The 27,089-nt window shown below is 40.5% G+C and overlaps 16 non-coding genes and 1 pseudogene across 16 annotated transcripts; all 17 read left to right on the forward strand.

Moving 5' to 3' along the window:
* The first annotated feature begins 469 nt into the window (after nt 1-469).
* On the forward strand, nt 470-662 carry LOC143457732 (U2 spliceosomal RNA). The gene has a single exon (XR_013117412.1). It is a non-coding gene; the product is annotated as a U2 spliceosomal RNA (small nuclear RNA).
* Nucleotides 663-1,255: 593 nt separating this feature from the next.
* Nucleotides 1,256-1,448, forward strand: LOC143457733 (U2 spliceosomal RNA). Its single transcript, XR_013117413.1, has one exon. It is a non-coding gene; the product is annotated as a U2 spliceosomal RNA (small nuclear RNA).
* Nucleotides 1,449-2,041: 593 nt separating this feature from the next.
* Nucleotides 2,042-2,234, forward strand: LOC143457735 (U2 spliceosomal RNA). Its single transcript, XR_013117415.1, has one exon. It is a non-coding gene; the product is annotated as a U2 spliceosomal RNA (small nuclear RNA).
* Nucleotides 2,235-9,606: 7,372 nt separating this feature from the next.
* LOC143457903 (U2 spliceosomal RNA) lies at nt 9,607-9,801 on the forward strand. Its single transcript, XR_013117559.1, has one exon. It is a non-coding gene; the product is annotated as a U2 spliceosomal RNA (small nuclear RNA).
* Nucleotides 9,802-10,394: 593 nt separating this feature from the next.
* Nucleotides 10,395-10,587, forward strand: LOC143457736 (U2 spliceosomal RNA). Its single transcript, XR_013117416.1, has one exon. It is a non-coding gene; the product is annotated as a U2 spliceosomal RNA (small nuclear RNA).
* Nucleotides 10,588-11,180: 593 nt separating this feature from the next.
* On the forward strand, nt 11,181-11,373 carry LOC143457738 (U2 spliceosomal RNA). The gene has a single exon (XR_013117417.1). It is a non-coding gene; the product is annotated as a U2 spliceosomal RNA (small nuclear RNA).
* Nucleotides 11,374-11,966: 593 nt separating this feature from the next.
* Nucleotides 11,967-12,159, forward strand: LOC143457739 (U2 spliceosomal RNA). The gene has a single exon (XR_013117418.1). It is a non-coding gene; the product is annotated as a U2 spliceosomal RNA (small nuclear RNA).
* Nucleotides 12,160-12,752: 593 nt separating this feature from the next.
* On the forward strand, nt 12,753-12,945 carry LOC143457740 (U2 spliceosomal RNA). The gene has a single exon (XR_013117419.1). It is a non-coding gene; the product is annotated as a U2 spliceosomal RNA (small nuclear RNA).
* Nucleotides 12,946-13,538: 593 nt separating this feature from the next.
* LOC143457741 (U2 spliceosomal RNA) lies at nt 13,539-13,731 on the forward strand. The gene has a single exon (XR_013117420.1). It is a non-coding gene; the product is annotated as a U2 spliceosomal RNA (small nuclear RNA).
* Nucleotides 13,732-14,324: 593 nt separating this feature from the next.
* Nucleotides 14,325-14,517, forward strand: LOC143457742 (U2 spliceosomal RNA). The gene has a single exon (XR_013117421.1). It is a non-coding gene; the product is annotated as a U2 spliceosomal RNA (small nuclear RNA).
* A 593-nt stretch (nt 14,518-15,110) lies between these two features.
* Nucleotides 15,111-15,303, forward strand: LOC143457743 (U2 spliceosomal RNA). Its single transcript, XR_013117422.1, has one exon. It is a non-coding gene; the product is annotated as a U2 spliceosomal RNA (small nuclear RNA).
* Nucleotides 15,304-15,896: 593 nt separating this feature from the next.
* LOC143457744 (U2 spliceosomal RNA) lies at nt 15,897-16,089 on the forward strand. Its single transcript, XR_013117423.1, has one exon. It is a non-coding gene; the product is annotated as a U2 spliceosomal RNA (small nuclear RNA).
* Nucleotides 16,090-16,974: 885 nt separating this feature from the next.
* LOC143457913 (U2 spliceosomal RNA) lies at nt 16,975-17,174 on the forward strand. The gene has a single exon (XR_013117569.1). It is a non-coding gene; the product is annotated as a U2 spliceosomal RNA (small nuclear RNA).
* Nucleotides 17,175-17,767: 593 nt separating this feature from the next.
* LOC143457745 (U2 spliceosomal RNA) lies at nt 17,768-17,960 on the forward strand. Its single transcript, XR_013117424.1, has one exon. It is a non-coding gene; the product is annotated as a U2 spliceosomal RNA (small nuclear RNA).
* Nucleotides 17,961-24,880: 6,920 nt separating this feature from the next.
* LOC143457892 (U2 spliceosomal RNA) lies at nt 24,881-25,108 on the forward strand (annotated as a pseudogene).
* A 593-nt stretch (nt 25,109-25,701) lies between these two features.
* LOC143457747 (U2 spliceosomal RNA) lies at nt 25,702-25,894 on the forward strand. The gene has a single exon (XR_013117426.1). It is a non-coding gene; the product is annotated as a U2 spliceosomal RNA (small nuclear RNA).
* A 593-nt stretch (nt 25,895-26,487) lies between these two features.
* LOC143457748 (U2 spliceosomal RNA) lies at nt 26,488-26,680 on the forward strand. The gene has a single exon (XR_013117427.1). It is a non-coding gene; the product is annotated as a U2 spliceosomal RNA (small nuclear RNA).
* The last annotated feature ends 409 nt before the right edge of the window (nt 26,681-27,089 follow it).

Raw genomic sequence — 27,089 nt, forward strand, 5'->3', positions numbered from 1 at the left:
ACGATCGATTAATGTCTATGGGATAAATGTTGTACACCTGCGTCACGGGTAAAATGAGAAATTGACTGTCGGCCCTGTGTGACAGCAGGAATGGTTTGATAAAATGGATAAATCCCCGATTTATCTTGTGAAAGTTTCTTCAAGTCAACTGTGCTGCTGCTGCTGTTACTACATTTGTTGTGAGTACTAATGAAAGCGATCGTTTTAGGGTATTTCCCAGTTTGATAGCAAAAAGCTGAAAAATGCAAGAAATGGCCTCCACGGGATAGACACAAAATATCTCCACTGTCACGGTCCAATAACCATCAAGCAGCAAATCATGTGACTGGGCGGCGGCCAGAAGATTGTCGTCTGTCTGCTGGCTGGTTGAGTTCGTCAGTTTGGCGTCTTGTGGCGGGCGATATAGGAACGTTTGGAGGTCGAGGAGGATTTTGAGAAGAATAAAAAGAGTCCGGGAAGATTTAGAGGTATCGCTTCTCGGCTCTCAAGAGCTAAGATCAAGTGTAGTATCTGTTCTTCTCAGTTTAATCCCTGGGACGCAGTTCATTGAACTGCTCTTCGATTAAACGGATTTTTGAACGGTGAACGACGCTAGGCGCTTGCGCCTGCTCGTTTGAGGGTTGTGCAGCTATTGCAGTACCTGCTGCTTCGGCCCATCTCCCACCCTGGTGGGATACTCTTGTTTGTATTAAAGTAGTCTGAGGAAAAGAAGAAGAGGAGGAGAAGGAGGGGAAAAAAAAAAAAAAAAAAAAGAAGACGATGGGCGGATGGATTGATCGATGTCAAACGATCGATTAATGTCTATGGGATAAATGTTGTACACCTGCGTCACGGGTAAAATGAGAAATTGACTGTCGGCCCTGTGTGACAGCAGGAATGGTTTGATAAAATGGATAAATCCCCGATTTATCTTGTGAAAGTTTCTTCAAGTCAACTGTGCTGCTGCTGCTGTTACTACATTTGTTGTGAGTACTAATGAAAGCGATCGTTTTAGGGTATTTCCCAGTTTGATAGCAAAAAGCTGAAAAATGCAAGAAATGGCCTCCACGGGATAGACACAAAATATCTCCACTGTCACGGTCCAATAACCATCAAGCAGCAAATCATGTGACTGGGCGGCGGCCAGAAGATTGTCGTCTGTCTGCTGGCTGGTTGAGTTCGTCAGTTTGGCGTCTTGTGGCGGGCGATATAGGAACGTTTGGAGGTCGAGGAGGATTTTGAGAAGAATAAAAAGAGTCCGGGAAGATTTAGAGGTATCGCTTCTCGGCTCTCAAGAGCTAAGATCAAGTGTAGTATCTGTTCTTCTCAGTTTAATCCCTGGGACGCAGTTCATTGAACTGCTCTTCGATTAAACGGATTTTTGAACGGTGAACGACGCTAGGCGCTTGCGCCTGCTCGTTTGAGGGTTGTGCAGCTATTGCAGTACCTGCTGCTTCGGCCCATCTCCCACCCTGGTGGGATACTCTTGTTTGTATTAAAGTAGTCTGAGGAAAAGAAGAAGAGGAGGAGAAGGAGGGGAAAAAAAAAAAAAAAAAAAAGAAGACGATGGGCGGATGGATTGATCGATGTCAAACGATCGATTAATGTCTATGGGATAAATGTTGTACACCTGCGTCACGGGTAAAATGAGAAATTGACTGTCGGCCCTGTGTGACAGCAGGAATGGTTTGATAAAATGGATAAATCCCCGATTTATCTTGTGAAAGTTTCTTCAAGTCAACTGTGCTGCTGCTGCTGTTACTACATTTGTTGTGAGTACTAATGAAAGCGATCGTTTTAGGGTATTTCCCAGTTTGATAGCAAAAAGCTGAAAAATGCAAGAAATGGCCTCCACGGGATAGACACAAAATATCTCCACTGTCACGGTCCAATAACCATCAAGCAGCAAATCATGTGACTGGGCGGCGGCCAGAAGATTGTCGTCTGTCTGCTGGCTGGTTGAGTTCGTCAGTTTGGCGTCTTGTGGCGGGCGATATAGGAACGTTTGGAGGTCGAGGAGGATTTTGAGAAGAATAAAAAGAGTCCGGGAAGATTTAGAGGTATCGCTTCTCGGCTCTCAAGAGCTAAGATCAAGTGTAGTATCTGTTCTTCTCAGTTTAATCCCTGGGACGCAGTTCATTGAACTGCTCTTCGATTAAACGGATTTTTGAACGGTGAACGACGCTAGGCGCTTGCGCCTGCTCGTTTGAGGGTTGTGCAGCTATTGCAGTACCTGCTGCTTCGGCCCATCTCCCACCCTGGTGGGATACTCTTGTTTGTATTAAAGTAGTCTGAGGAAAAGAAGAAGAGGAGGAGAAGGAGGGGAAAAAAAAAAAAAAAAAAAAGAAGACGATGGGCGGATGGATTGATCGATGTCAAACGATCGATTAATGTCTATGGGATAAATGTTGTACACCTGCGTCACGGGTAAAATGAGAAATTGACTGTCGGCCCTGTGTGACAGCAGGAATGGTTTGATAAAATGGATAAATCCCCGATTTATCTTGTGAAAGTTTCTTCAAGTCAACTGTGCTGCTGCTGCTGTTACTACATTTGTTGTGAGTACTAATGAAAGCGATCGTTTTAGGGTATTTCCCAGTTTGATAGCAAAAAGCTGAAAAATGCAAGAAATGGCCTCCACGGGATAGACACAAAATATCTCCACTGTCACGGTCCAATAACCATCAAGCAGCAAATCATGTGACTGGGCGGCGGCCAGAAGATTGTCGTCTGTCTGCTGGCTGGTTGAGTTCGTCAGTTTGGCGTCTTGTGGCGGGCGATATAGGAACGTTTGGAGGTCGAGGAGGATTTTGAGAAGAATAAAAAGAGTCCGGGAAGATTTAGAGGTATCGCTTCTCGGCTCTCAAGAGCTAAGATCAAGTGTAGTATCAGTCGGGTTCGGACGTGTTTTTCGAGCTCTTCAGGTCCAGATCTATATCTCAGAATATCTCAGCGATCAGACAGTCTTAGTGAGCTATCTATGGTTTAAAATCTCTATAAAGTAATTATCTAAAACTTTCTCACAGAAAGTTTTCTCAGTTTTCAACAAAAAGCTCTTTTTAGAGCTAAACCTAAAAAGTCGGAAAATTTGCCGGCTTTTTTTTCATTTGCCTAGAACCTAGGAAATACCCTATCTTAAGTTCTGATTTTTGGTAATTAGCCTAAATATCAGTTATATAACCTAAAAAAGTCAAGGTTTCTCCTTTTAATTACGCTAGAACGCCTTTAGAAGGCTTTCTAACTAGGCCTAGCCTAACCACGCCAATTTTTCCCGCCTTTTTTGCGGAAATCCCCCTAACGAATACCATTATTCAAAAATGGTTCTTTTCAAACAGGTTCGTACCCTCAACTTCGAGGTACAATGCCCAACCGATTACCCCTTCAACATAAGCGACTTCATGAACCTCTTCCGGGCGGAAGGACCATTCTCACACGCCAAAAAAGAAATCTTTGGTATCACTCAAATCAACCACATAAGAAAATTATATTCCATCACCTTCAAGGCAGAAAACAGTGCAGAACAAATGCACTTCTTTAAAAGAAGATTTTCAACAAGACAACTCATCCATCTAAATGATGGTACTCAAATCGGGATCACGGTGCAAGAACCAAGACCCCCAGCAACGACCATCACCCTCCACCCAGTTCCATTCGAAACACCACTAGAAGAAATCGCCGATATTGTCACACAACAACAATGGGGCAAGCTTCTTCGCCAACAGTTTGGCCATTACCGAGAGTTTCCAGAGTTCCGCAACTCATATCTGCACCTCCTTATCGAGGACATTAAAGAAAATAATATTCCAGAACAAATCACAATTAATGAGAAACCAGTTGAAATAATTATGTCGTCAAGGAAACGAAACAGATGTAATTATTGCAAAGCAATAGGACACAACATTCAAGAATGTCCAAAAAAATCAACTCCACCAGTACAATCTGAGCCGACGGGAAAAGGAATCATATCCTATAGAAATGCCGTCCTCAATACACCCTCCAACACCACTCAAAACAAATCAGAAACAAACTCCACAAATCAACAAGACGAAACAACAAGACTCCACAAAACCCCCCCGCAACAAGAACCTCAACAAAAATCAGACGAGCAGGGATGCAGCTCCAAAACCAACAAAAACATGGAAACAGATAGTTCCCCAGAAGATGACGATCAATCCGACACAAACACCGCCCCCAACAACAGCATAATGGACACGGACATAGACACCACCACGTCTATAGAAGAAAACGCAAGCTACCTTGAACAATTACTAAATTCAACAAACCCAAGCACCATTAAAACATTTGAAACATTTCAAGTTCAAGAAAAAAGAGGGAGAGGCACATCGGGCAGTGACACTCCCACACCAAAAAAACAAAGAAGCAAATCAACATCCCCTCATTAAATCAACATCAAACAACAAGCAAGTGAAGAAATCTTTCCGATGGAGGGCATTAGCATAGTAATAGCATCAATAAACTGTAATAGTATCATGCCCTCTCTACAAGACATAGAACAATACATAGTGAACAATGAAATAGACATCCTCTGCCTTCAAGAAACCCACCTCATCGACAAGGAAGCCATTCGAATGTGGACACAAAACCTCAACCTAGAAGTATATCTAAACACAGAAGAAAAAAGAACAACCACAAGACCCTTCAAAAATGGTACTTGTATCATCACCCGGAAAAATAGAGAAAGACTTCTTCTTAAAGACCAACACATTATCATCAAAAATAGAATCCAGCAAATTAATATAAGTATTGCAGACAAGGAAATCTCAATCATAAATGTATATCTAAAATCAGGTGGAGCATATCAAAACATACTCTGCAGGAAAGAACAAATTCTACAACTGGCGCAACACATAGAAACGAATACATCCAATGAAATCATCATGGCAGGTGACTTCAATATGATAATTGATTCTGAAGATACCATAAATCCAACCCAAGCAAGACCAGATCAAGAAACACTAAGAAATCTTATCACCAAAACTCAACTATGCGACTCCTACCGATGCTTCCATCCCCAAAAGAACGTCTTCTCATATATTACAAAAAAATCGGCTACAAGAATAGACCGAATTTACATCCCAAAAGATCTACAGACCAAGACCATTCAATCTACTTATGTGAATAACCACTTCTCCGATCACAAATATGGACCATTAATTACACTGAGATTTTCAACCCCACCAAGAAGAAGACAAATAAAATTATGGAAACTAAACTCATCTATTCTCAATCAGGAAATGGAACGCACAAGCACTGATACTGTAATTAGAAACTGTATCCAAAACCCGAGAAGAACAACAGACCCCCTAGAATGGTGGGACTACACAAAAAGAAAACTGAGACAACATTATCAAATACTCTCAAAACAAATACACAAACAACAAAAGGAAAAAATGATATACTATCAATATCGAAGAGAAACTATCAAAAACTCGACGAACCCTACAGACCAAAATGAACTCATGAAAATACAAGAATCTATAAAGAAAATACAGGTACAAAGAGACAAAGGAGCAATGACAAGATCCAGAACAAAAATATTTGATGATGCCGAAGAGCCAACAAAACTATTCTACAGAAGCGAAAACAAGAAACAAGGGAAAAAAGACATACAATGCTTAATCAGTGCACAAGGAACAAAAATCACACAAATAGAAGGAATTGAACAAATTGCATATGAGTTTTACGATCAACTATGGAACCAAGACACACAACCATCAAAAGAACAATGTCAACAATATCTATCAACAATACCACCTATAACATCAGATAATGGAAAAGAACCAACACCATTTGTATCAAAAGAAGAAATCAAGACAGCAATAGAGCAATTACACAACAACAAGTCCCCCGGATCCGACGGCCTAACCACAGAATTTTATAAAGCACATCAACAAATCCTGCTTCCAATACTGCAAGAAATATACAACAACACCTATCTGAGAGGAATACTAACTCCATCACAGTATATGGCAATCATAACACTACTACCAAAAAAAGGAAACAAAGAAGAAATAAAGAACTGGAGGCCTATAGCATTATTAAACACAGACTATAAAATTCTGAGTATGATTCTAAAAAATAAACTGATACCGTACGTTCAAGACCACATCCTTCAACACCAACAATGTGGACTTCCTGGAAGAAACATTAGAAAAATACATCTCAATATACAAGCAGCAATGGAACAATCCCAGGACACAAAATCAAGATTGGCCATCCTACAATTTGACTTTAAAAAAGCATTCGACAACCTCAGCCATCAATTCATCATCATGACACTGAAACGTATGAACATACCAAAAACGATCATCAAATGGATAAAAATCATGTACAAAAATCCTCAAGCAAGAATCCGCATAAGTCAAAACCTAACCAACCCAATCAACGTTCAATCAGGAGTAAGACAAGGATGCCCGTTAAGCATGCTGCTATTCATAATAGCTATTAACACCCTGACATATAAAATCATCCAAAATCCCAACATTCATGGATGCTCTGTGGGAAATCAGCATCTGACGGTCCAACAATACGCTGATGATATCACATTCTTCATTCAAGAAAAAGAATCACTGAACGAAATAATCGAGACCTTACGAAATTTCTCAAGACAATCAGGACTAAAAATTAATCAAAACAAAACCATCATTTGCTGCAACTCGGACCCACTCTATAATGAAATTAAACAAATCATCCCAAATAGCACCAAAGAAAACACAAGCAAGATCCTAGGAATCATTTTTTCGATGACAGAAAACACCGCCAACATCAACTGGAATCAAACCCTTAACAAAATCGAGAAGATAATAAATCAACACAAATCCAGAAGATTATCACTACTGGGAAGAAAAAATATCATCAATGCCCTCATCCTACCACATATACTACAAGTTGCAGCCATCTTCTACCCTAGACAGAGTACTATAAATCAAATAGAAAACAAAATCTTCAAATTCTTATGGTATCCCCAAATCATAGAACCTCAAGCAAGAAAACAACTTATTGCACCCTACAACAAAGGAGGACTTCAAATACCAGACATAGAAATGAAATGTGCTACTACATACTTAATCTCAATGACAACCACAATACAAGAAGATAATTATGAAAACTCCTTTTTCATACAATGGGCCAGGTACAACATGGGAACCCTCGTAAAACAAATCAATCCAAACATCTACTCCAATTCTATACCGCATCGACCCAAACCAAATGAAACATGGAAAAAAAGATGGGACATCCTTCAAAAATACAACCTCCTAGCCTATAAGATGCACGCGACAACATCAAAAGAATTGTACCGTACCCTTCTGGAACAAAAATGCACCCAATCTGACATCAAAGATGACCAAGATCAACCAATTCCATGGACAAATATTCTTTTAAAAATAAAAAACTGCAACTTCTTCACCCTAGCAGAACAATCACTATCATACAAAGTAGCACACAAAGCCTTCATCTGTGGATCCTTCTACGACAAGAAAAAATTATACAAGACAAAATCTAATGAAATTCGCAAAGTAAAATGTAAACTCTGCTCAACAGAAAGGGACACCATAAATCATGTCTTACTCCAATGTAAAACTACAAATATTATTAGAAAGTACATTATCGACACAATCAAAGAAGAAACCAACACCCAACTTTCCAATCTACAACGAGCCATCATGTACAACCTACTTCCAAATGACATGCCAAAAATCAACATCATCAGGAAACTATTAACAATATACAGAGAAGAAATCATCCAGCTGAAAGAAAATCAAGACAAAAGCAATAAATACATTACCAACACTAACAGAAAAATGCAGGAAACATTATGGAAAATAAAATGCAAATTCAAAATCATCAAAAATCAAGCAACATCCCAAGAAAAGAAGAAACCATCAACTTCACGGAACCAAGATTTGGATAAAATCATCCCTAGATCACCAACGAAGAGAAATAAATAAATAAAGCAACGACAGATGAATGACAGTTTACTCTAATTATAGAAATAGAACTTGAGAATATTAGACCATACTGAACTTAACCTAAATAATCTATATATAGGCCTAGAAAGCAGCATATATATATATAATATATCCTCGGAACCCAACAAATGACAATATATATATACCTTAAGATGCCTGTCAGCATCACATCCTATACTTAGCAGATAAAATAGGCCTAGTTGATCATAAATAACAATAATACTGAAATTAACCTAAATAACCTATATATAAGACTAAACCACAATATATATACAATAATATAATACAATACTGTACATAATAAATGAATATATATATAAATTACCCTAAGATGTCTGTTACAGCATCACATACTATAACTATCAGATATAATAGGCTTACTTGGTCATAAACAGGAAATAATACTAAAGTTAACCTAAATAAACTATACATAGACCTAGACCACAATATATATAAAATGAAAAATATGGAATATGCATAAATAAACCCATACCTTACCTTAAGACAACTATCATAGCATCATATCTTATATTTAACATATATAATACTAAATACATCCTTAAGATGTACCAATAGAATAAAAAAATATGATAAAATAATAAATAAATATAAACGATACAAGTAATTATCTTAAACTTCCTAAAGAAAAGTACATAATCCTCTTTTTTTCTTTTCTCTCACCCCCTCCCAAACCTCCCAAACCTCCATCACCCCAATTTATAATATAAAAATATGACTATAAAAAAATAAAAACAAAAATACTGCTGCGAAACTGACATGGAACGATGAACCAACATTCAACAATCATCAACTGAAACCACTTATGAAATGAAAACCGATGACGACCATCCAAACAATGATCTACTACCAATGATGAACCTGGAATACCATCAACGATGAAACAAAAACAATCGCCTTACAAACCAAAACCAAATGGACAACTCTATGCACACTTTATTCTGATGTACTCTTATGTAATGACCATAATATGACTATATTATGCATGGAACATGAACAACTATGATTATTTTGTGAAAACAACATTATTTAAATGAATAAAATCATAATATATACATGATAATGCAACTAAATATGTATAATTGTCACTTAATTTACTCTAAATATCCATATATGTGTGTATTTTTCATTTTTTTGTGTTTTTTACAATGTTCAATGGATCCACAAAATTACTAACCTCTGGAAATCCCCTAATATGAAATTTGGATAAATCATAAATTTTCCCGAAACATCATATAATTCAAAATAACTTTTTCAATTCTTTGTATTTTCCCAACCTTTTTCCAATTGCTTAACTGATTGGAACAACCACTCCACTGATAATTATCAATTAATATATAAATTTATCCTTGGAACCCATTGTAATACTTGTACTTTCACTACATTTGTGTATTATTTTTTTATGTCGAATATTGCCACCAAATGTTCGCATCATGATTTTTTGGAATTCCCCAAATGTGAAATTTTGCTAAATCATAAAATTCCCGTGAACATCATATAACTCAAAATAACAAAATTGCATTTTTTATCGTATTTTTTCACACATAACCAAACGAAATAATTATCGTAACCTATAATCGAAAACTGAATTATTTTGTCTTTATTATTTCAAATATAAATAACGTTAATAGAAAAAAAAAAAAAAAAAAAAAGTGTAGTATCTGTTCTTCTCAGTTTAATCCCTGGGACGCAGTTCATTGAACTGCTCTTCGATTAAACGGATTTTTGAACGGTGAACGACGCTAGGCGCTTGCGCCTGCTCGTTTGAGGGTTGTGCAGCTATTGCAGTACCTGCTGCTTCGGCCCATCTCCCACCCTGGTGGGATACTCTTGTTTGTATTAAAGTAGTCTGAGGAAAAGAAGAAGAGGAGGAGAAGGAGGGGAAAAAAAAAAAAAAAAAAAAGAAGACGATGGGCGGATGGATTGATCGATGTCAAACGATCGATTAATGTCTATGGGATAAATGTTGTACACCTGCGTCACGGGTAAAATGAGAAATTGACTGTCGGCCCTGTGTGACAGCAGGAATGGTTTGATAAAATGGATAAATCCCCGATTTATCTTGTGAAAGTTTCTTCAAGTCAACTGTGCTGCTGCTGCTGTTACTACATTTGTTGTGAGTACTAATGAAAGCGATCGTTTTAGGGTATTTCCCAGTTTGATAGCAAAAAGCTGAAAAATGCAAGAAATGGCCTCCACGGGATAGACACAAAATATCTCCACTGTCACGGTCCAATAACCATCAAGCAGCAAATCATGTGACTGGGCGGCGGCCAGAAGATTGTCGTCTGTCTGCTGGCTGGTTGAGTTCGTCAGTTTGGCGTCTTGTGGCGGGCGATATAGGAACGTTTGGAGGTCGAGGAGGATTTTGAGAAGAATAAAAAGAGTCCGGGAAGATTTAGAGGTATCGCTTCTCGGCTCTCAAGAGCTAAGATCAAGTGTAGTATCTGTTCTTCTCAGTTTAATCCCTGGGACGCAGTTCATTGAACTGCTCTTCGATTAAACGGATTTTTGAACGGTGAACGACGCTAGGCGCTTGCGCCTGCTCGTTTGAGGGTTGTGCAGCTATTGCAGTACCTGCTGCTTCGGCCCATCTCCCACCCTGGTGGGATACTCTTGTTTGTATTAAAGTAGTCTGAGGAAAAGAAGAAGAGGAGGAGAAGGAGGGGAAAAAAAAAAAAAAAAAAAAGAAGACGATGGGCGGATGGATTGATCGATGTCAAACGATCGATTAATGTCTATGGGATAAATGTTGTACACCTGCGTCACGGGTAAAATGAGAAATTGACTGTCGGCCCTGTGTGACAGCAGGAATGGTTTGATAAAATGGATAAATCCCCGATTTATCTTGTGAAAGTTTCTTCAAGTCAACTGTGCTGCTGCTGCTGTTACTACATTTGTTGTGAGTACTAATGAAAGCGATCGTTTTAGGGTATTTCCCAGTTTGATAGCAAAAAGCTGAAAAATGCAAGAAATGGCCTCCACGGGATAGACACAAAATATCTCCACTGTCACGGTCCAATAACCATCAAGCAGCAAATCATGTGACTGGGCGGCGGCCAGAAGATTGTCGTCTGTCTGCTGGCTGGTTGAGTTCGTCAGTTTGGCGTCTTGTGGCGGGCGATATAGGAACGTTTGGAGGTCGAGGAGGATTTTGAGAAGAATAAAAAGAGTCCGGGAAGATTTAGAGGTATCGCTTCTCGGCTCTCAAGAGCTAAGATCAAGTGTAGTATCTGTTCTTCTCAGTTTAATCCCTGGGACGCAGTTCATTGAACTGCTCTTCGATTAAACGGATTTTTGAACGGTGAACGACGCTAGGCGCTTGCGCCTGCTCGTTTGAGGGTTGTGCAGCTATTGCAGTACCTGCTGCTTCGGCCCATCTCCCACCCTGGTGGGATACTCTTGTTTGTATTAAAGTAGTCTGAGGAAAAGAAGAAGAGGAGGAGAAGGAGGGGAAAAAAAAAAAAAAAAAAAAGAAGACGATGGGCGGATGGATTGATCGATGTCAAACGATCGATTAATGTCTATGGGATAAATGTTGTACACCTGCGTCACGGGTAAAATGAGAAATTGACTGTCGGCCCTGTGTGACAGCAGGAATGGTTTGATAAAATGGATAAATCCCCGATTTATCTTGTGAAAGTTTCTTCAAGTCAACTGTGCTGCTGCTGCTGTTACTACATTTGTTGTGAGTACTAATGAAAGCGATCGTTTTAGGGTATTTCCCAGTTTGATAGCAAAAAGCTGAAAAATGCAAGAAATGGCCTCCACGGGATAGACACAAAATATCTCCACTGTCACGGTCCAATAACCATCAAGCAGCAAATCATGTGACTGGGCGGCGGCCAGAAGATTGTCGTCTGTCTGCTGGCTGGTTGAGTTCGTCAGTTTGGCGTCTTGTGGCGGGCGATATAGGAACGTTTGGAGGTCGAGGAGGATTTTGAGAAGAATAAAAAGAGTCCGGGAAGATTTAGAGGTATCGCTTCTCGGCTCTCAAGAGCTAAGATCAAGTGTAGTATCTGTTCTTCTCAGTTTAATCCCTGGGACGCAGTTCATTGAACTGCTCTTCGATTAAACGGATTTTTGAACGGTGAACGACGCTAGGCGCTTGCGCCTGCTCGTTTGAGGGTTGTGCAGCTATTGCAGTACCTGCTGCTTCGGCCCATCTCCCACCCTGGTGGGATACTCTTGTTTGTATTAAAGTAGTCTGAGGAAAAGAAGAAGAGGAGGAGAAGGAGGGGAAAAAAAAAAAAAAAAAAAAGAAGACGATGGGCGGATGGATTGATCGATGTCAAACGATCGATTAATGTCTATGGGATAAATGTTGTACACCTGCGTCACGGGTAAAATGAGAAATTGACTGTCGGCCCTGTGTGACAGCAGGAATGGTTTGATAAAATGGATAAATCCCCGATTTATCTTGTGAAAGTTTCTTCAAGTCAACTGTGCTGCTGCTGCTGTTACTACATTTGTTGTGAGTACTAATGAAAGCGATCGTTTTAGGGTATTTCCCAGTTTGATAGCAAAAAGCTGAAAAATGCAAGAAATGGCCTCCACGGGATAGACACAAAATATCTCCACTGTCACGGTCCAATAACCATCAAGCAGCAAATCATGTGACTGGGCGGCGGCCAGAAGATTGTCGTCTGTCTGCTGGCTGGTTGAGTTCGTCAGTTTGGCGTCTTGTGGCGGGCGATATAGGAACGTTTGGAGGTCGAGGAGGATTTTGAGAAGAATAAAAAGAGTCCGGGAAGATTTAGAGGTATCGCTTCTCGGCTCTCAAGAGCTAAGATCAAGTGTAGTATCTGTTCTTCTCAGTTTAATCCCTGGGACGCAGTTCATTGAACTGCTCTTCGATTAAACGGATTTTTGAACGGTGAACGACGCTAGGCGCTTGCGCCTGCTCGTTTGAGGGTTGTGCAGCTATTGCAGTACCTGCTGCTTCGGCCCATCTCCCACCCTGGTGGGATACTCTTGTTTGTATTAAAGTAGTCTGAGGAAAAGAAGAAGAGGAGGAGAAGGAGGGGAAAAAAAAAAAAAAAAAAAAGAAGACGATGGGCGGATGGATTGATCGATGTCAAACGATCGATTAATGTCTATGGGATAAATGTTGTACACCTGCGTCACGGGTAAAATGAGAAATTGACTGTCGGCCCTGTGTGACAGCAGGAATGGTTTGATAAAATGGATAAATCCCCGATTTATCTTGTGAAAGTTTCTTCAAGTCAACTGTGCTGCTGCTGCTGTTACTACATTTGTTGTGAGTACTAATGAAAGCGATCGTTTTAGGGTATTTCCCAGTTTGATAGCAAAAAGCTGAAAAATGCAAGAAATGGCCTCCACGGGATAGACACAAAATATCTCCACTGTCACGGTCCAATAACCATCAAGCAGCAAATCATGTGACTGGGCGGCGGCCAGAAGATTGTCGTCTGTCTGCTGGCTGGTTGAGTTCGTCAGTTTGGCGTCTTGTGGCGGGCGATATAGGAACGTTTGGAGGTCGAGGAGGATTTTGAGAAGAATAAAAAGAGTCCGGGAAGATTTAGAGGTATCGCTTCTCGGCTCTCAAGAGCTAAGATCAAGTGTAGTATCTGTTCTTCTCAGTTTAATCCCTGGGACGCAGTTCATTGAACTGCTCTTCGATTAAACGGATTTTTGAACGGTGAACGACGCTAGGCGCTTGCGCCTGCTCGTTTGAGGGTTGTGCAGCTATTGCAGTACCTGCTGCTTCGGCCCATCTCCCACCCTGGTGGGATACTCTTGTTTGTATTAAAGTAGTCTGAGGAAAAGAAGAAGAGGAGGAGAAGGAGGGGAAAAAAAAAAAAAAAAAAAAGAAGACGATGGGCGGATGGATTGATCGATGTCAAACGATCGATTAATGTCTATGGGATAAATGTTGTACACCTGCGTCACGGGTAAAATGAGAAATTGACTGTCGGCCCTGTGTGACAGCAGGAATGGTTTGATAAAATGGATAAATCCCCGATTTATCTTGTGAAAGTTTCTTCAAGTCAACTGTGCTGCTGCTGCTGTTACTACATTTGTTGTGAGTACTAATGAAAGCGATCGTTTTAGGGTATTTCCCAGTTTGATAGCAAAAAGCTGAAAAATGCAAGAAATGGCCTCCACGGGATAGACACAAAATATCTCCACTGTCACGGTCCAATAACCATCAAGCAGCAAATCATGTGACTGGGCGGCGGCCAGAAGATTGTCGTCTGTCTGCTGGCTGGTTGAGTTCGTCAGTTTGGCGTCTTGTGGCGGGCGATATAGGAACGTTTGGAGGTCGAGGAGGATTTTGAGAAGAATAAAAAGAGTCCGGGAAGATTTAGAGGTATCGCTTCTCGGCTCTCAAGAGCTAAGATCAAGTGTAGTATCTGTTCTTCTCAGTTTAATCCCTGGGACGCAGTTCATTGAACTGCTCTTCGATTAAACGGATTTTTGAACGGTGAACGACGCTAGGCGCTTGCGCCTGCTCGTTTGAGGGTTGTGCAGCTATTGCAGTACCTGCTGCTTCGGCCCATCTCCCACCCTGGTGGGATACTCTTGTTTGTATTAAAGTAGTCTGAGGAAAAGAAGAAGAGGAGGAGAAGGAGGGGAAAAAAAAAAAAAAAAAAAAGAAGACGATGGGCGGATGGATTGATCGATGTCAAACGATCGATTAATGTCTATGGGATAAATGTTGTACACCTGCGTCACGGGTAAAATGAGAAATTGACTGTCGGCCCTGTGTGACAGCAGGAATGGTTTGATAAAATGGATAAATCCCCGATTTATCTTGTGAAAGTTTCTTCAAGTCAACTGTGCTGCTGCTGCTGTTACTACATTTGTTGTGAGTACTAATGAAAGCGATCGTTTTAGGGTATTTCCCAGTTTGATAGCAAAAAGCTGAAAAATGCAAGAAATGGCCTCCACGGGATAGACACAAAATATCTCCACTGTCACGGTCCAATAACCATCAAGCAGCAAATCATGTGACTGGGCGGCGGCCAGAAGATTGTCGTCTGTCTGCTGGCTGGTTGAGTTCGTCAGTTTGGCGTCTTGTGGCGGGCGATATAGGAACGTTTGGAGGTCGAGGAGGATTTTGAGAAGAATAAAAAGAGTCCGGGAAGATTTAGAGGTATCGCTTCTCGGCTCTCAAGAGCTAAGATCAAGTGTAGTATCTGTTCTTCTCAGTTTAATCCCTGGGACGCAGTTCATTGAACTGCTCTTCGATTAAACGGATTTTTGAACGGTGAACGACGCTAGGCGCTTGCGCCTGCTCGTTTGAGGGTTGTGCAGCTATTGCAGTACCTGCTGCTTCGGCCCATCTCCCACCCTGGTGGGATACTCTTGTTTGTATTAAAGTAGTCTGAGGAAAAGAAGAAGAGGAGGAGAAGGAGGGGAAAAAAAAAAAAAAAAAAAAGAAGACGATGGGCGGATGGATTGATCGATGTCAAACGATCGATTAATGTCTATGGGATAAATGTTGTACACCTGCGTCACGGGTAAAATGAGAAATTGACTGTCGGCCCTGTGTGACAGCAGGAATGGTTTGATAAAATGGATAAATCCCCGATTTATCTTGTGAAAGTTTCTTCAAGTCAACTGTGCTGCTGCTGCTGTTACTACATTTGTTGTGAGTACTAATGAAAGCGATCGTTTTAGGGTATTTCCCAGTTTGATAGCAAAAAGCTGAAAAATGCAAGAAATGGCCTCCACGGGATAGACACAAAATATCTCCACTGTCACGGTCCAATAACCATCAAGCAGCAAATCATGTGACTGGGCGGCGGCCAGAAGATTGTCGTCTGTCTGCTGGCTGGTTGAGTTCGTCAGTTTGGCGTCTTGTGGCGGGCGATATAGGAACGTTTGGAGGTCGAGGAGGATTTTGAGAAGAATAAAAAGAGTCCGGGAAGATTTAGAGGTATCGCTTCTCGGCTCTCAAGAGCTAAGATCAAGTGTAGTATCTGTTCTTCTCAGTTTAATCCCTGGGACGCAGTTCATTGAACTGCTCTTCGATTAAACGGATTTTTGAACGGTGAACGACGCTAGGCGCTTGCGCCTGCTCGTTTGAGGGTTGTGCAGCTATTGCAGTACCTGCTGCTTCGGCCCATCTCCCACCCTGGTGGGATACTCTTGTTTGTATTAAAGTAGTCTGAGGAAAAGAAGAAGAGGAGGAGAAGGAGGGGAAAAAAAAAAAAAAAAAAAAGAAGACGATGGGCGGATGGATTGATCGATGTCAAACGATCGATTAATGTCTATGGGATAAATGTTGTACACCTGCGTCACGGGTAAAATGAGAAATTGACTGTCGGCCCTGTGTGACAGCAGGAATGGTTTGATAAAATGGATAAATCCCCGATTTATCTTGTGAAAGTTTCTTCAAGTCAACTGTGCTGCTGCTGCTGTTACTACATTTGTTGTGAGTACTAATGAAAGCGATCGTTTTAGGGTATTTCCCAGTTTGATAGCAAAAAGCTGAAAAATGCAAGAAATGGCCTCCACGGGATAGACACAAAATATCTCCACTGTCACGGTCCAATAACCATCAAGCAGCAAATCATGTGACTGGGCGGCGGCCAGAAGATTGTCGTCTGTCTGCTGGCTGGTTGAGTTCGTCAGTTTGGCGTCTTGTGGCGGGCGATATAGGAACGTTTGGAGGTCGAGGAGGATTTTGAGAAGAATAAAAAGAGTCCGGGAAGATTTAGAGGTATCGCTTCTCGGCTCTCAAGAGCTAAGATCAAGTGTAGTGGTCCATCAGTTTACTGATGTAGAAAGGGTCTCGGTTGATGCCGCCGAGTTTGGTTCCCTTTCCCGAACATACCACCTTCCACCTTTCACCGGGGTTTCGGCTTGCCCCTGCTCGTAACACTTGTGAGCAAACGAGAAGTCATTAAGGTTAGGAAATCCCTTGTCTATCGGAAGATAGGCAGAGGAGACCCCTAGCTCTCTTATACCCCAAATCCTCCACTTGGCAGGGGGGGGGAAGGCGAACGCCGACCTCATCACTGCTCAATGAAAAAAAAAAAAAAAAAAAAAAAAAGTGTAGTATCTGTTCTTCTCAGTTTAATCCCTGGGACGCAGTTCATTGAACTGCTCTTCGATTAAACGGATTTTTGAACGGTGAACGACGCTAGGCGCTTGCGCCTGCTCGTTTGAGGGTTGTGCAGCTATTGCAGTACCTGCTGCTTCGGCCCATCTCCCACCCTGGTGGGATACTCTTGTTTGTATTAAAGTAGTCTGAGGAAAAGAAGAAGAGGAGGAGAAGGAGGGGAAAAAAAAAAAAAAAAAAAAGAAGACGATGGGCGGATGGATTGATCGATGTCAAACGATCGATTAATGTCTATGGGATAAATGTTGTACACCTGCGTCACGGGTAAAATGAGAAATTGACTGTCGGCCCTGTGTGACAGCAGGAATGGTTTGATAAAATGGATAAATCCCCGATTTATCTTGTGAAAGTTTCTTCAAGTCAACTGTGCTGCTGCTGCTGTTACTACATTTGTTGTGAGTACTAATGAAAGCGATCGTTTTAGGGTATTTCCCAGTTTGATAGCAAAAAGCTGAAAAATGCAAGAAATGGCCTCCACGGGATAGACACAAAATATCTCCACTGTCACGGTCCAATAACCATCAAGCAGCAAATCATGTGACTGGGCGGCGGCCAGAAGATTGTCGTCTGTCTGCTGGCTGGTTGAGTTCGTCAGTTTGGCGTCTTGTGGCGGGCGATATAGGAACGTTTGGAGGTCGAGGAGGATTTTGAGAAGAATAAAAAGAGTCCGGGAAGATTTAGAGGTATCGCTTCTCGGCTCTCAAGAGCTAAGATCAAGTGTAGTATCTGTTCTTCTCAGTTTAATCCCTGGGACGCAGTTCATTGAACTGCTCTTCGATTAAACGGATTTTTGAACGGTGAACGACGCTAGGCGCTTGCGCCTGCTCGTTTGAGGGTTGTGCAGCTATTGCAGTACCTGCTGCTTCGGCCCATCTCCCACCCTGGTGGGATACTCTTGTTTGTATTAAAGTAGTCTGAGGAAAAGAAGAAGAGGAGGAGAAGGAGGGGAAAAAAAAAAAAAAAAAAAAGAAGACGATGGGCGGATGGATTGATCGATGTCAAACGATCGATTAATGTCTATGGGATAAATGTTGTACACCTGCGTCACTGCTAAAATGAGAAATTGACTGTCGGCCCTGTGTGACAGCAGGAATGGTTTGATAAAATGGATAAATCCCCGATTTATCTTGTGAAAGTTTCTTCAAGTCAACTGTGCTGCTGCTGCTGTTACTACATTTGTTGTGAGTACTAATGAAAGCGATCGTTTTAGGGTATTTCCCAGTTTGATAGCAAAAAGCTGAAAAATGCAAGAAATGGCCTCCACGGGATAGACACAAAATATCTCCACTGTCACGGTCCAATAACCATCAAGCAGCAAATCATGTGACTGGGCGGCGGCCAGAAGATTGTCGTCTGTCTGCTGGCTGGTTGAGTTCGTCAGTTTGGCGTCTTGTGGCGGGCGATATAGGAACGTTTGGAGGTCGAGGAGGATTTTGAGAAGAATAAAAAGAGTCCGGGAAGATTTAGAGGTATCGCTTCTCGGCTCTCAAGAGCTAAGATCAAGTGTAGTATCTGTCGGGTTCGGACGTGTTTTTCGAGCTCCTCAGGTCCAAAACTGTATCTAAGCTAATCTCATCTATTAGGCAGTTTTAGGCAGCCAGTTATAGTTTAAAATCTTTTTAAACCGATCAGCTAAAACTTTCTCACAGAAAGTTTATTCAGTTATTAGCAAAAAGCTCTTTTTAGAGCTATAGCCAAAAAACCGACAAATTTGCCGGCTTTTTTTTCAATCACTCACAGTTCAGGTTCTGGCCTCTCCCAAGTTTTGAAACTTGGTAGATAGGCTGTTTTCACGGTGTAGTCTCTGGAAAACCTGACCTTTTAACCGTAGGCCTACGTTTAAGTGCCTTTTCAAGGCTTCTTGAACCTAGACCTTCTAGGCCTAACTTGCACCCATTTTCCCGCCATTATTCTGAGGGAAACCCCCATTTATCAAACCATAGAAATCAATTATGGTGTTTTTTAAACAAACGCGTACGCTTCTGTGCCATTTTGACAAGGAAGAAGTTTCTGAAACATTTGATATAACCACATTTATGGAGCTGTTCACAGATGACGGTCCCTTATGCTACCTATCGCAAAACATCTTTGGCATGACCCAAGTGAATTATAAAGAGCAGATTTACTCAATTACATTCAAATCAGATGACGACTCCAAACATCTCATAAAACAGATGAAAACAAAATTCGCAATGCAACAAGTTATAACCAAAACAAATGGTGCTTCGTTCTCCATGTGGGTGGAGGAACCAGCTCCTCCTCCGACCACGGTCACGCTGTACCCGGTCCCCCTCGACATCCCAGATGAGGAGATCATTCATCTTGTCCAATCCAGAAACTGGGGCAATCTACGAAGATACAAATTTGGTTCACACAAGGGTTTCCCTCAATTTCATAATGAATATCTTCACATTCAAATAGACGAACTCAAAGAAGACCTACTTCCTAATCAAATCTTCATCAACGGGCAAGCCGTATCAATTTCTCTTCCGGGATCTCCTATCCTGAAATGTGCTTACTGCAGAAACTTCGGTCACCGAATCGAAACCTGCAAAAAAATAAAAAATAAAAAGCAACCCTCCGCCTCAGGCAATTCTGCTCTCTCCCCTAACTCAACATGGGGAAATAAACAAAAAACATCCAAACAAACCTCTACATCATCCACTGGTCCGACGGATCAACCCAACCCTCAAGCAACGCCTCCAGTTACAGTTACAGAAGAAGAAAAAGAAGAAAAAAAAGACCCCGCACCAGAACAAACCCAAACAAGATCCAAAACACCCAAAATTCATGCCACCACCGCCATTGTTAATTCAGAAACCGAAAAACCATCCACTTCAGACGAGTCCAACAGCTCTACTGACTTTCAGACTGTCTCTCCACTAGACACCTCCGAAGCCGAAAGGCAGCTGAAAGGATCTCAAGGAAAACGCTCCCCCATTCACAATCCAACAACTTCGAAGAAATTGAAACATGGGAGTAAACCCAAAAGCAAGAAATCTTAAACACGCATACCAAGAACATTTTGTATCAGGTAACTAAATCCGATGACGACAATCAAAAACATGGACAATTCTCTAACCTTAACCACAATAAACTGCAATGGACTTACCAAATCCCTTCAGCATATCCCCTTCTTCATCCGAAAATATCACATCGACATTTTGGCTATTCAGGAAGCCCACAGAATTGACGAAAAACAACTCCGGATCTGGCAAACAAGAAACAATCTGACTGTTTTTACCAATGCCCCAGACAAAAGAGAGAGAAATAAATATTTCAAAGCTGGAACAGTCTTAATAATACCGAATAATGTAGCTTCACAGGTCAAACATCACGAAATTATCTCGAAATACCGTTCACAAATGATTAAATTAGAAATTGACAGCAAGGCAATCATAATTGTCAACTCTTATCTTACCTCTGGTACTTCCTCCTCCTCGTCCATAGAAAGAATTCAACAACTGGAAGACATCTACCAACACCTCATCGCCACCCCCCATGTCGACATCATCTGGCTAGGAGATTTCAACTTCGTTCTGGAAAACAATGACACAATTAACAAAATTACCATCCGAAATGACCACAGGAAAATGACAGAATGTATACAACTACTTGACATCGTCGACTCCTTCCGTCTTCTCCACCCAAATCAAAAAAGTTACTCATACATCACCGCAAAAGCCAGCACCAGAATAGATAGAATCTATTGCAGTAAATCTCTGACATCCAAACTTCAACAATCAATATATATCTCCACAGCGCATCTCTCGGATCACATCTTTGGAAACCTAATCTCACTTCAAACATCTCACTCAAGACCCAACTGTCAATATAAAAAAACACACTGGAAACTGAACGACTCCCTACTGGAAGACCCACATATATGTAAACAACTAAAGAATGAAATTCTCCTTTTTGCAAAAAAACCTCTCCATGCGAAGCATCCACTAATGTGGTGGGAAATGCTCAAAAAAAATATCAAAAGAATCATTATTCACCTGGCCAGCAGGAAGAAAAAGAAAATTCAAACAATCATAAACAATCATCAAAGCAAACTGGAAACTCTCAACGTCAACCTCCTCCCACAGTCAAACCAAGAAATCATCCAAATTAAGCAGAAAATACAAAGATTACAAGAAGAACTACACAATGGAGACCGAATCAGAGCCAGAATCACAGCTGTCACCGACAACGAAGCCCCTTCCCAAATTTTTAAATTAATGGAAAAAAAAAAACAACGGAAACTAAACATCAACCAATTACAATTAGACGAAACCGACGAAGATTCCATCACCAATAATCCTATATCAATTCAAAATACCATTCATGAATTCTACACCCATTTATGGACCAAAAATGACAACCAAAACCACATCGACGAAGAAGAAGAACTATCCCATTACCTATCAAGCATTCCTTCACTACCACCTGATTCCCAAACAACACCCTCCCCATTTATACACATCTCAGAAGTCAAAGCAGCTATAATACGCCTAAATAAAGACTCCTCACCTGGATTGGATGGCCTCACTGCCCGCTTTTATCAACATTTTTCGGAAATCTTGGCACCCCTCCTTCAAGAAAATTTTAACAACTGTTATTTCAGCTCCAGCTTGACTGAGTCACAGCGATCCGCAATCATTCGTCTTATCCCAAAATCTGGAAACAAACTACTAATCAAAAACTGGAGACCCATATCTATTCTCAATATGGACTATAAAATTCTCAGTATAATACTAAAAAATAGACTTACCCCTCTTGTGACAAATTTTATTCTAGACACCCAACAATGCGGTATCCCCGGAAGATCAATAGACACCATTCTCCTCAACATCCAAGCGGCACTGGAACAAGAAAAGGACAATCAAGACGGACTAGCCATTTTAAAATTAGATTTTACCAAAGCTTTCGATAAAGTGAACCACAATTTCTTTATTAGACTTCTCAACAAAATGAATATACCCAGTTCCATAGTAAACTGGATCAAAATAATTTATGACAAACCCCTCGCTTTCATTCAGACTGCACACGGTCTCTCTCAAGGAATCACAATCTCTTGCGGCGTCCGACAAGGATGCCCACTCAGCATGCTGATATTTACCATAGTCACCAATGTGTTGGCCCTTAAAATCTCGAATGTTCCTCTTCCGAACTGCCCAACAGTACGATCTGTTCATCTCAACCTTCAACAATACGCAGACGATACAATCCTTTTGGCCAAGAATACATCCACAGTTGCAGAAGCTCTGAAAATCATCAAAAAGTTTAGTCATTTTTCCGGACTCAAGCTGAATGAAAACAAATCCATGTTCTATATATCAACAGACAAATTAAAAACTCAAATCAGTCAGAAATTTCCAAACATTCCAATCGCCGCTACAATAACAATTCTCGGAATCACCTTTTCACTGACAGAAGACTCTGCTACTCTCAACTGGGAAAAAACTCTATGCACCCTCAAGAAATTAAACAACCTTCATAAAACAAGAAGACTCTCAATTCTCGGAAGAAAATATATTATAAACTCCCTCTTTCTACCTCACATCATGCGGACAGCAACACTATTTATACCACCAAGTAAAATTCGAAATTCAATCTCCAACCTTATTTTCAAATTCCTTTGGTATCCCAGAAGATTAGAACCTTTAGCCAGAAGAAAACTGATCGCCCCTTTCAAACAAGGAGGTCTCCAAATCCTACATGCCCAGTCCCGGATCCAATCAGCCTTCCTGTACAAAATAAAACGTCTATCCTCAGAAAATAATAAAAACAGTTTCTTTTCAAATTGGGCAAAACACAATATTGGGACCAAACTAATGAAAATTGCTCCAAATCTTTTTTCAAATGCCATCAAATACAGACCACAACCAAATTTTACCTGGACAAAGACTCTGGACATTTATGATCAGGCCAATAATAACAAAAAGATTATGCTACTCGAAGAATACAATCAGAAGACCTTATACCAGCTAATCCTAAACGACCACCAATCTCCCTCCATAATTTACAGTCAGCAGCAAAACATGATCTCATGGAAAAATATAAACCTAAAAAATACAAGAAAATGGACACCAACACTAATGCAAAGAAGCCATTCATATCTGATCGCCCATCGAGGCTTTCTCTGGGGATCCTTTTACAAGAAGAAGAAATTATTCACAACTTCAAAGCAAGAAATTCGTTTAACAGACTGCAAATTCTGCAAATCTCAGAAAGATGACATCACCCATGTATTAATTGAATGCCCCATAGCCAAAGAAATTCTCTCTCACATTCAATCAGATTTACTACAATGGTTTACAATAAATACCCCTCTCCACCAAAATTTAATTCTCTACTATAGCTTTCAAAAAGATACCAAAGACTCGGAAAAAATCCTACACTATCTGAACATTTTCAAATCAACCCTTATAGCACATAAAGAAGCCCTAGATGAAGAAAATTCCTACATGACAGACAAAACTACGACAACCAACAGCATCCTCTGGAAAATTCGAACAAAATTTAAAAGACATTATCTCCTGGAAGATTGAACTCTCCTCTCGCCCACCAACAACAAACTCAAGATAAACAAGAAGAAGACTCTGCTTATTCTACACCTCTAATCTATACAATTCTCACCCTTCGTTATATAATGTACTTACTTCTTTCACCCCCAAAACCCACTAAATATAACTTCCCCCCTCATTATAGAAACTATATTTTATCACACAACTAGGCCTAGAAATTTTTCGATGCCCCCTCTTAAACTTTTGCAAATATCCATTTGTTTTTTTTGTCTACTGTAAAACATATCTTATTGTAAATGTACTCTTTATTCTGAAATGTATACCATAACTACATAACCCCCTCTTTTTTTTATCTACTTTCATCATAAATTATGAAACTTAACATAATATGTATATACTTATTGTAATTACCTGAAACCTGAAAATTCATCATCTTCAACAACTTCTCAAACTTCTTCATGGACTGCACAACGAAATGAACATTACTCTACTTATACTGAAACCAACCATGATGATGATAATCCATTTGCAATGCCTTTACAATCCAAAATGATGAAACAACACCATGCATGAACTCCACCCATAACTAAATCATCAATTACAACTTACAACCTGAAAAAAACTGATCAAAAACACTGGAATATCCTACTGGACATGATGTTGTACATGAAACATGCAACCCCACGCCGGTAAACTATATTACTACCTGTATTTTGCTCATAAATATGTGTATATATATGTAAATATGTGTACTATATATACCATATCTAAAATTCTCAATTGCCACCTATAACCTGGGAAAAACCGGTTTAAAACACTGAATTATCCTTTTAACCAATATATAATACATGAAACATGCAACCTCATAATGGTAATCCATATTATTAACTGTTTTTTACTGATAAATGTATGTGTAACATGTATTAACCTCTCCCAATCTTGGCCTAATCAAAAACCGTACCGGCTTTTTCCTGGGATTCCCCTAATGCAATCACTTCTCAAATCATATAATTTCGGCAAAATTCATATAATTCATAATAACTATTTTAATTTTTACTGGTTTTAACTGGAAAAATTACGGATTGGAATATCAATGCTCTATTGTCGTTCTTATGCATGGAAATGTGTTTCTACATCACCTATAACCTACTGTGCTTATATTTTCTCATTTATTGTATATCGGACTTACCATATTATGACCACGTCTCCTTGGAATTTCCCAAATGTGAAATCTCAATTTAATCCGCAAAATATTTTCTTTCCTGCTTGTTAAACCCGAAAACTATATTGTTTTTTTCTTTATTATTGAATTTTAATATCGTTAGAAAAAAAAAAAAAAAAAAAAAAAAAAAAGTGTAGTATCTGTTCTTCTCAGTTTAATCCCTGGGACGCAGTTCATTGAACTGCTCTTCGATTAAACGGATTTTTGAACGGTGAACGACGCTAGGCGCTTGCGCCTGCTCGTTTGAGGGTTGTGCAGCTATTGCAGTACCTGCTGCTTCGGCCCATCTCCCACCCTGGTGGGATACTCTTGTTTGTATTAAAGTAGTCTGAGGAAAAGAAGAAGAGGAGGAGAAGGAGGGGAAAAAAAAAAAAAAAAAAAAGAAGACGATGGGCGGATGGATTGATCGATGTCAAACGATCGATTAATGTCTATGGGATAAATGTTGTACACCTGCGTCACGGGTAAAATGAGAAATTGACTGTCGGCCCTGTGTGACAGCAGGAATGGTTTGATAAAATGGATAAATCCCCGATTTATCTTGTGAAAGTTTCTTCAAGTCAACTGTGCTGCTGCTGCTGTTACTACATTTGTTGTGAGTACTAATGAAAGCGATCGTTTTAGGGTATTTCCCAGTTTGATAGCAAAAAGCTGAAAAATGCAAGAAATGGCCTCCACGGGATAGACACAAAATATCTCCACTGTCACGGTCCAATAACCATCAAGCAGCAAATCATGTGACTGGGCGGCGGCCAGAAGATTGTCGTCTGTCTGCTGGCTGGTTGAGTTCGTCAGTTTGGCGTCTTGTGGCGGGCGATATAGGAACGTTTGGAGGTCGAGGAGGATTTTGAGAAGAATAAAAAGAGTCCGGGAAGATTTAGAGGTATCGCTTCTCGGCTCTCAAGAGCTAAGATCAAGTGTAGTATCTGTTCTTCTCAGTTTAATCCCTGGGACGCAGTTCATTGAACTGCTCTTCGATTAAACGGATTTTTGAACGGTGAACGACGCTAGGCGCTTGCGCCTGCTCGTTTGAGGGTTGTGCAGCTATTGCAGTACCTGCTGCTTCGGCCCATCTCCCACCCTGGTGGGATACTCTTGTTTGTATTAAAGTAGTCTGAGGAAAAGAAGAAGAGGAGGAGAAGGAGGGGAAAAAAAAAAAAAAAAAAAAGAAGACGATGGGCGGATGGATTGATCGATGTCAAACGATCGATTAATGTCTATGGGATAAATGTTGTACACCTGCGTCACGGGTAAAATGAGAAATTGACTGTCGGCCCTGTGTGACAGCAGGAATGGTTTGATAAAATGGATAAATCCCCGATTTATCTTGTGAAAGTTTCTTCAAGTCAACTGTGCTGCTGCTGCTGTTACTACATTTGTTGTGAGTACTAATGAAAGCGATCGTTTTAGGGTATTTCCCAGTTTGATAGCAAAAAGCTGAAAAATGCAAGAAATGGCCTCCACGGGATAGACACAAAATATCTCCACTGTCACGGTCCAATAACCATCAAGCAGCAAATCATGTGACTGGGCGGCGGCCAGAAGATTGTCGTCTGTCTGCTGGCTGGTTGAGTTCGTCAGTTTGGCGTCTTGTGGCGGGCGATATAGGAACGTTTGGAGGTCGAGGAGGATTTTGAGAAGAATAAAAAGAGTCCGGGAAGATTTAGAGGTATCGCTTCTCGGCTCTCAAGAGCTAAGATCAAGTGTAGTATCTGTTCTTCTCAGTTTAATCCCTGGGACGCAGTTCATTGAACTGCTCTTCGATTAAACGGATTTTTGAACGGTGAACGACGCTAGGCGCTTGCGCCTGCTCGTTTGAGGGTTGTGCAGCTATTGCAGTACCTGCTGCTTCGGCCCATCTCCCACCCTGGTGGGATACTCTTGTTTGTATTAAAGTAGTCTGAGGAAAAGAAGAAGAGGAGGAGAAGGAGGGGAAAAAAAAAAAAAAAAAAAAGAAGACGATGGGCGGATGGATTGATCGATGTCAAACGATCGATTAATGTCTATGGGATAAATGTTGTACACCTGCGTCACGGGTAAAATGAGAAATTGACTGTCGGCCCTGTGTGACAGCAGGAATGGTTTGATAAAATGGATAAATCCCCGATTTATCTTGTGAAAGTTTCTTCAAGTCAACTGTGCTGCTGCTGCTGTTACTACATTTGTTGTGAGTACTAATGAAAGCGATCGTTTTAGGGTATTTCCCAGTTTGATAGCAAAAAGCTGAAAAATGCAAGAAATGGCCTCCACGGGATAGACACAAAATATCTCCA

The sequence above is a fragment of the Clavelina lepadiformis genome, chromosome 4 (assembly GCF_947623445.1).
Source record: "Clavelina lepadiformis chromosome 4, kaClaLepa1.1, whole genome shotgun sequence".
Lineage (NCBI taxonomy): Eukaryota > Metazoa > Chordata > Ascidiacea > Aplousobranchia > Clavelinidae > Clavelina > Clavelina lepadiformis.